This window comes from Lucilia cuprina, chromosome 4 (assembly GCF_022045245.1).
Source record: "Lucilia cuprina isolate Lc7/37 chromosome 4, ASM2204524v1, whole genome shotgun sequence".
NCBI classification, from domain to species: domain Eukaryota; kingdom Metazoa; phylum Arthropoda; class Insecta; order Diptera; family Calliphoridae; genus Lucilia; species Lucilia cuprina.
This window is the reverse complement of record NC_060952.1, coordinates 46,305,482-46,315,180: the sequence shown is the minus strand read 5'-3', so window position 1 is coordinate 46,315,180 and position 9,699 is coordinate 46,305,482. Positions and strand designations below refer to the sequence as shown.

At 26.6% G+C, this 9,699-nt stretch overlaps 1 long non-coding RNA gene across 1 annotated transcript; it reads left to right on the top strand.

Moving 5' to 3' along the window:
• Window positions 1-456: 456 nt before the first annotated feature.
• Window positions 457-1,044, top strand: LOC124419774. Its single transcript, XR_006940804.1, has 3 exons — window positions 457-536; window positions 612-842; window positions 925-1,044. It is a non-coding gene; the product is annotated as an uncharacterized LOC124419774 (long non-coding RNA).
• The last annotated feature ends 8,655 nt before the right edge of the window (window positions 1,045-9,699 follow it).

Here is a 9,699-nt window from a genome sequence, read left to right as displayed (position 1 = left end):
TATAATATATATATATATATAATATATATATATATATATATATAATATATTAATATATATAATATATATAATATATATATATATATATATATATATATATATATATAACATTTATATGTTATGTGAATGTAACGGAAACAAAAACCTCTGTATATAATAAAATAATTATAATTGTAAAAGTAATAGTTCTGTACCATGTTACATGGAAAAAAAGCTGAATTGATTATGAAAAATTTTCCCAAAAGGCGATCAAGATCGCATTCCATTTACATTTTCTTATGGTAACAGAAAAAGACGTTAAAAAAATATGAACGTAACAAAATTTTAAAAAATATATACTTTTAAATTTCTTTTGACAAATTTAAATAGAAATGTATTTCTAAATAGACTTTTTGCTTAAATTTTTCACATTTAAATTGGTTTTATCAGGAATTTATTGAACCTAATAGCCGAATCGAGGGCTATACTTTCACTTTCTTAAATAACAAAATTTATTTAATTGTTGTTTCTTCCTTATTTTTCAAGCCTTACAATAAGTAATTAAATCTTATAATTATTATATTTTTTTTCTATAAGTGGAAAATCATATTTGACAAATTGTCCTTAATCAGATCAATGGTAAATTAACCTTGAACGATGTTGTGTTGCGATCGGATGGGAATGCAATTTTGCTAAAGATGCGTCACACGTTTTTTAAATTCTTCCTTGACCAAAGGTACATCTAGATATCTATGGATGTTCATGGCCCTATTTTGATTGACTTCTATATGTTTACGATCAGTAAGACGACTATCTAGTTGAATACCAAGGTATATAATGTGATCAGATCGTTAGCGTCACAGGTGGGTACCTTCCTAAGTAAAAACGTTATGTACTTTTAGTTCATTTACTTGGATTCTTCAATTTTTATCCATGTCTCCACAGTTCTTAGATTGGGTTTGAGATATGTCAGGATGAGGTGCCTGAAATAGAAGCATAACAAAAACTGCTAAAAGAAGCATATAGTATACTTAACAAGATACCAGAACTTGAGATCAACCGCACGACTGTTAATTTTAAATAGATTTTGACAAATATGCGGTATTCATAATAAACTGATTTTAGGTTTATTAACAAATTTTAGACAATATTCACGAAAATTGTATTTGTAAACGTCAAATAGCTCAAAATACCTTCAATAAATTAAAAATTATCGTAGGTTCGACCCTACAATAAGTTGATTTTTTAAATTTTTTTCTTAGATTGTTAATTTTAGGCCAGAGTCAGCCAATTATGTTTTCTTTTAAAATGAAATCAAGAAGGAATAATTTTAACGTTTACAATTTTATAAATAAAATCCCACATAAATTTTAAACAATTATTATTTGGGAAAAAATCAAATCTAGGCATTATTGGATTAATAGATGAATGAGGGTCAAAATCATTTGATTTGCCTTATTTATAGGTTCTTGATTAAATATAACGCCTAAAGAAATTAATTGTGTAAATTATATTGATTAGTGTTTTACAAATGCAAAATATATTCGCCGGCGTTAAAATTTGTCAAATATCAAAGAAATTTATCAATATTTATTTGCAATTATTTATTAAATATTACAAGAAAAATTAGTAAAAATAAGAAAATGTGCAATAGCGATGTTTATTTTGTCACAAAATATTCGTTATTGCAATACTTTTAATAATAATTAAAAATTATTAGAAAATAGGAAAACTGAATAAACGAGCATTTTATCCTAATTATACACAACACTGCCAAGTTAAAAAACAATGTAGATTTATTTTTGTTTATGAGTATCACACTTTTGTTAATGAATTTTAAGGCTTTAAAACCAAAATAAGAATTTTGTATGAATACAAGCCTTTATATAAGTATGTATAAAAATGTGATGATGATTTCACATACAGAAATATTACAATGAAAGTTTTCTTCGGATCGGTCGGACAAGTATTGCTCATCTACACAGAAATATTACTGTGAAATTGTTTTCCTATCGGTCCATAATTGATCATAGCTCCTATGCAAGGTCTCTTGTAGAAAACCACTTAAAGGCACATAACTAATTACCAATAGTGATACCCATAAACAAATTTGGCATAGATACTATTTTTGTACACAGAAATGTTATTTCAAAATGTTTTCACGATCGGTTAATCTTTGTTCATAGCTGCCATTGCTTTTCATAACACAAATATTGCTCTTATATACGTAAATTATACTATAAAATTGTTTTATAATCATACTAGGTCCCCTCTAGAAAATCACTTAAATTAACAATATTCATTACCAAATAATGGTATAGATACAGAATTTTGAAATTTTGTTTTTATATACATAATTGGTCATAGCACCCATACAAGGTCCTTTTACGACAATCTCTTAAACGCACATTACTCATTATCAAATAAAGCTATTAATACAAAATTTGGCAACAAATATTAGTTTGGTATACAAAAATTCTATTTCAAATTTTTTTTTCACGATCGGTTCATAACATGGATGCGGTCGCTACAAATTTTATATTTATGGTCGGTTCAGAATTATAATTATTAATATGGTTGCTTTAACATAATTTTTTATTCAAAATGATTCAATATAATCAAATTATCAATTATAACTACCACTTTTGTAATTTGGAAGTAAAAATTACGAAATAAATTCTGTTATATTTACCGACTTCGTTCAAATAAATTTGGTAAATGTATAAATCGGTTGCTATAATTGATTTTTAATTGCTGTAACCTTAATTTAATTGTTACTCTGTTTTATTAGTGCTGAGCATTAAAAATATGTGTATATAATACTATTTTAATTAACAGAATACAATTTTAATTTACGTTACTAAATATCAATAATTATAACCGATTTCCTTCTAATCCTTTTTCTGTGTAGTTTAAGAAATGCTTAATTTTATATGAAATAAATTTAAGTCCATTTTTTAAAAATATGTATACTTTAACAATGAGATTTTTACACAGATTTGTAAATCTAATTAAGTATTGTCGATTACATAACTTTCCTTGGATAATATGGAAAATTTTACGTTGTTATACCCTACACCACTTTAGTGGGAGGGTGTTACATTGGGTTTGTGCTGATGTTTGTAACATACAAAAATATTTGTCCTATACCTACTTTAAAACATACTTAGAATTGTTTCTGAGTCGATAAAGCTATGTCCGTTCGTCCTGCTGGCTGTCGATGTAAACCTCGTGCGCAAGGTACAGGTCGAAATTTTTAAGATAATTGTATGAAATTTGGCACACACTCTGTTTTGGTCCAAGGGCGAAGCCTATTGAAAATTGATAAAATCGGTCCATTTTTCGCCTACTCCCCATACAACCGTACCCCCTGAATAGGGCCTTTGGGATCATGAATTCCTCAACCAAAATTTATAAGTATTTCCCTACTTTTTATTCCTACTGCTCCCCATTGAGCCCTCTTGTAAAAAATTACATACTTTTTTTGCCAAGAAAAGGAAAAAATTCCGGAATAAAGTTTTTTTAATAATTCCCAATTTTAACATACTGACTGGTGTATGATATCATATCGTCGGCTATGCCCGACTACATTCATACTTGTTTTAATTACGTTTTTAAATTTTTGTTTCAAAAATATTAAAAAGTCCATGATAACTTTGACGTTGATTTTAAATTTTTTACGGATTTAACATTATGGATAAGGCATTAAATATTTATATATCGATATATAAGTCGAAGGCCCATGATATATTTGGGATCCGAGTATTTAGTACATTAATATGCATTTTTGAGAGGGTTTCCTACCAAAAGGCGGTTCACGGGACACCCTAATGCATAAGCAAACATTTAACATAGTTTAAACAACTAATAAATACAATAAAAATATAAAACAGAATTCCAATTTATTTAAAAATATGCATCATTGAAGATGAGTAATGAAGAAAAGCAAAATAAAACTATTGAATAAAATTATTGTATGTATGTTTGTATAAATATTATACTTCATTGTACACTTTAGCATAAATGTAGATTTGAAAAAAAACACCCTGGATAAGTAAAAAACACTTGCAAATATATTTGGCGCCAAACATGATTTTAAATGTACGGTTGACTACTCAAGCATCTCCTTTCATACTAATTCAACATGGATGATGATAATCAGAGACTATTGGACGTCAGACGGTATGAAATAAAAATGAACTGCTGAAGTAAGTACAAATAGTACTTGTTCTCAAAAACAGAAAATTAAACAGATTCATAAATGTATGCATGAAAAAACAATGATTTTTTTCCCCCGTCTTTTCACTGAACTATTAAATATTAAGCAAAAAAAAAAAAAAAAATAGAACTAAGTATTTAAACATAAAGTTAGTTGATACTTTGAAGAATTACTATATATTATTTGTGTACAGAGCAGCAACTTTTCTAATTTCATTAGACAAATCGTATGGTTATCAAATAAGGCCTATTTAAATGTGTGCAGATACAAACATGTGTCCATTTCTTTAAGTAACAAAGTTAATAAATTATTTCATTTTATTTTCAAAGTGATACAATTTTCAAGTCACTTTGCTAATAAGCAAAAAAAATTTTTTGCTTTGAAAGAAATTTGTATAGTATGGGAAATTTACTTAAATGCACGAAGTAGAACAAACACATTTGTATAATCGACTCCAATAACGCTACACGACTGTTTATAGAATTTTTTATAATGTACACCCTGATTACAAACTATCGTTATTTTCATATATACGCTTAAATTTGTAGACCTTTGGATTTATAAAAAAATTCTGGTACTGCATATAACATAAAAAGGACATGTCCCCTAAGAAAAGACTGTGTAAAAAGTATCACTTCTTCAGGTATTTTCAGCACTTCCATATAAACCCACAAAATTTTAACTCAAAAAATGTCGTTTAAAAAAATATATTCAGTTTTAAAAAAAATTAATTATTTTCGCTTTGTAAGTCAGTAAACCTCACTTCAACAGATCATGTAAAATTGTGCTCTTTTGTATAAAATATGCACAAATATGTGGTAATAAATCGATATCAAAATTCTTAAATTGGTCTGAAACGTAAAGGTACATGTTTTCTATGAGTCCATACGATACACAATAATAAAATGATGGCCAAAATCATTTGATTTTTTTTTCATAGTTTGTTGGTTAAATATATTGCCATAAAGTAATTAATTGTGTAAACTATATTGATTAGTGTTATACTAATGCAAAATATATTCGCGGCGTTAAAATATGTCAAATACCAAAAAAATTTATCAATATTTCCAATAATTTATCAAATATTGTAAGAAAAATAAGAAAATGTACAAAAGTGATGATGATTTTGGAGAACAATATTCGTTATTTGGATAGTTTAAATAATAATTAAAAATTTAATGGTATATTTTCACTTATGAACTAAATTTTCATTTGTTATATCAATTCGGATTCGTTAGCTAATCCACATAGGACTTTTTTGAAAATAATTTTTATATTAAAAATATGTATAGATTTCATGTATAGATTTTAAGATATCGGTCGAAATTTTGGTTCAGAGACTTTAAGGGGTATATTTGACCAATTATAATACCATGCAGCTGATGTCAGCATTACATCCTTAACATCGGCAATATTTACCTTTGCAAACGTTTTCTATCAAAATTAACGGACAAATTGATCAAAATGAAAAATTTAAGACGGTAATATAAAACCAGGTATACAGCATCTTCTAAAAAATCTGAATAAAGATCTAAAAGTCACGGTCCTAATGAGATAGTGGAAGTCAAAGGTCATAAGTATCAAATCTTTGCATATATTTCCATGACTGTTCGTCGTACGTAACTTTTGATGTTATTACAATTTTTGTAAAGAATACAATTTCCGACATTATGCTAAAGATTATTTTCGCAGACCATTAGAATTATTTCCCTTTCATTTTCTTCAGAAAATACTTATTAAATTCTTATTAAATCACTCATCTTAGAATTTCAGCTCAAATTGTTTAGAAGTTGCAATTTAACTTTCAATTAGAAATTTTATTTGGTGGAAATAATCTACCAAATACGTAGACTAATTCCACAAAATTTCATAAAAATCGGTTTGCGAAATACAGCTTACTTCGTTTTTTCATATGAGTACCGCAAGTACTTTAAATAAAAATGTTCATAAAAATATTAACGGAAGGACGAACGAGATTGAATCGACCCATAAAGTTTATCAGTACACATAATACCATTAATTACGGTATTATATTAACTAGTTTAAATAAAATATAATTTTGGCGGATTTATGATTTAAATCAATATAATTTGAAACACATGGCACTTTTTGTTAGAGCATTCAATATATGGAAATCACATATGTAGGTGCATTAAAACCAAAATAATTTCTTATGAATACAAGCATAATTATATGTTTATATTGTTATTGTACATATAATGTATTTACAACATTTATAATTATATTAGTATTTAAAATGTTTGTACCCATCTGATAATTTCTAGCACTGTTATAACCATCTTAAAAAAGATGTCTGCATAATTTTGTTAAAAAAGAAAATATAATAAAATTCTTTTTGGCATTACAATAGTACAAGTGGGAGTGAATAGTAGATTAGTTTTTTCTGTTACTTGGCTTACAAAAATTACATACATGCACACATATATATTTATTTCACTATATCCGTATACTTATACTTACACGTATATATTAGGGCGGCCCCAAATTAGATGCTGTTGACTTTCCCGCCGAAAATGAACATTAAATATATACTCAGATACCACTTCTTAATTTGTTTGTCCTGGCATCAATAATTGGTGAGTAAATAAAACCCTTTTACATATTATGTAACAAAACTATTACATATTATGCAATTTCACCGAAATGGTTTTTAAGTTTAGATTATTTTGCATTGCTTTGGTAGCGTTACATAGGCTTCGATTCAAATAAAATTTTGAAAAAACTAAATATACAGTTGGGGCCATCCTAATGTACATACTACTACATATTATTATATATTATTACATTTCGTATGAATTTGTATGTACACAGTATAGTGTGATGATATGTACTTTACTTTTGCCAAATGGACTTTTTCCATTATCTAAATGGAAAACTTTCTTAAAATTACTCGTGCGCGATATTGCTTTATTAGATTCCTTGTTATTTTTTTCATTCATTCATTCGTTCTTTTTTCCTTTTCATTTTGTTTCTTGTTTTACTAGGGCTTAAGTGGAATAAAGAACTTTTTCTTTACTTCTTCATTTTATTTTTGCACAAAATGTATTGTACATGTCAGCTTAGATTCTTAGAATTACATTCTATATAGAATGAAGATTTTTTTATATGTAATGATGATTGTCTCAGAATGCCATCATTGTAACTTTTGTAGCAAGTCGAAATAATGAAGGGAAAAACAAACTATAGATAAAGTAAAAAAATAGTAAAACGGGCGTGTTTAAAAACATTCAAAACTACATTGTATCCACAAAAAAACCTTTCAAGTTTTTTACTTGTATTCATTATTTTTGCATTTAAAGTCATAAACTTTTTGTATTTAAAAATGCACATAAATTAAGTATGCCATAATTAATAATATTATTTACAGTAAAAACCTTTAAGAATGGAAGTTTTGTTGTATAAAAGAAGTAATATATCAAATAAATTGAATATTTATTACAAATGCAAATAAATAAAAAAATTGTCCTCTCATAAAATCTTTTATTAAAGACAAAATTAAAAAATTATCCCGTTTTAGGGAAATATAACTGTCTAATATTAAATTGCGTTAATATTTAATATCCGTTTTTCAACAATCGTTTCAGCCACAATTTATAATAATCGAGTGTTTATTGGTTTAATTGCATTTGATAATTGCTTCCTTTTATTTTTATGACACGAACTTGTTCTATATGCAAAGCCACATTTTTTTAATCGAGTAACTAGTAATTACCAGTTTTACAACTTATTTTTTCTTTTTTTTATTATTAATTTGCATTCAACAATTTACAATTCTTATAATAACAAAAAAATAAAGATTGCAACTTTGTTGCAAACAATAAAATGGTTTTAAAACAATGCCCCACAAGCAGACCTAAAAAATCTTTGTTGAACAAATATTAATATTTCTTCTACTTCTCATAAATGCAGATGCAATTCAGTCATGAAGACGGTTTTTCATTCCCACGCAATTCGTTTCTCTACTCAGCCATTGCAGCACACTCCGGCTGCTTATCTGGAAATTTAAATTTAATATTTTAGTCATGGTGATCATATTTGTTTCATTTTAGTTTAAGTGATTTTTGTTTCCCTCTATGCACGATAGATATTTTATTATCAAAAATACAATCGGAAAATCCACTTTATATTTTAATGTATTATTGTAAGTCATCCATTTATAATTTCTTTTTTAGATTTACGTTTATTAATTAACTAACTAACTAAAAAAAATATTATGTAATCGATGTTAAGTACATAAAAAATTAGCGTTTAAACTAATTGAACATGTACATTTTGATATGTATATTTTTGTAACAAAAATTTACACCAAATGAAATACATTTAAATCCAAACGAGTTTAGTGTTGCTAAACTGGAAATACTTGGTTTTTATTATTAAAAATTATTAAAATCTGTGCATTATTTCATTTAGCCCCCACACAACTAAAGCACTCTAAAAGGGCTTTTGAGACAGTTTAAAAAACTTCGGTCTTACAACTGGCTCACAACAATTGTTCGGAAATTCTGCTTATAAAAACAAGGTAAATTTTATTGCATTCCAGCTGTTTAGATAATGTCAACCCTTTTCCTATCCACTTTTGAATTAGAACAAATAGAACAATCTTTATGGCAGCATCGTAATGAAAAAAGTTAAAAAAAAATTTTTTATGACAACTAATTGTTTGTTATTTGTTATTTTACCTTTAGACATAGTTGTAATTCACCATAAATTGGGCCTACACAATCGTACATATATAAAAACGCTCATAAATAGGTATGGTTCTTAGTATGTATTAAAGATCTATAACATTGACATACATATGTATACAGAAAAAGAAACAAAATATGTGAAAAAGATTTGAAAGAGAGTAACAAACACAAAACTAATACAATGTTTAAAAAGGTATTTTTTCTTTAGTAATATTAACATGATCATCTTTAACAGAAACAGAATAATAAGAATGTATGTTTTTTGTTCTGTTAATTTTCTATATATACACTCACTTATGCACAAATTGCTCACATTCATACGTAATTTGGTTTAACAGCTCAAGGTCATCAGGGCAATAATAATGATTTAATGGCCCTTAAATGATTTTATGACTTTTAACTCTTTATATGTTGTATATTCCTTTTCTACCTCGCGTTCTCTTTTTCCTCTGATGTTATGTTTTCCAAAAAGTCGTGGTCTGGTTTATGAGTTACGTTAAATTCTTACGGATGTTTTTATAATTTTTAGAAGAAAGTGAATATGCGGGTGCAATAACAACAGTAATAATAATAAAAAATTAAAAAGAGAAACAAATTTATGATACAATAAATGGAAAAAAAAATGGTAACTGCTTACTAGTATGTGAATGATATAATTTACAGTTATTTATTAACGAATTATCTAATATCTTTCTATCTATCTATCTATCTATCTATCTATCTATCTATCTATCTATCTATCTATCTATCTATCTATCTATCTATCTATCTATCTATCTATCTATCTATCTA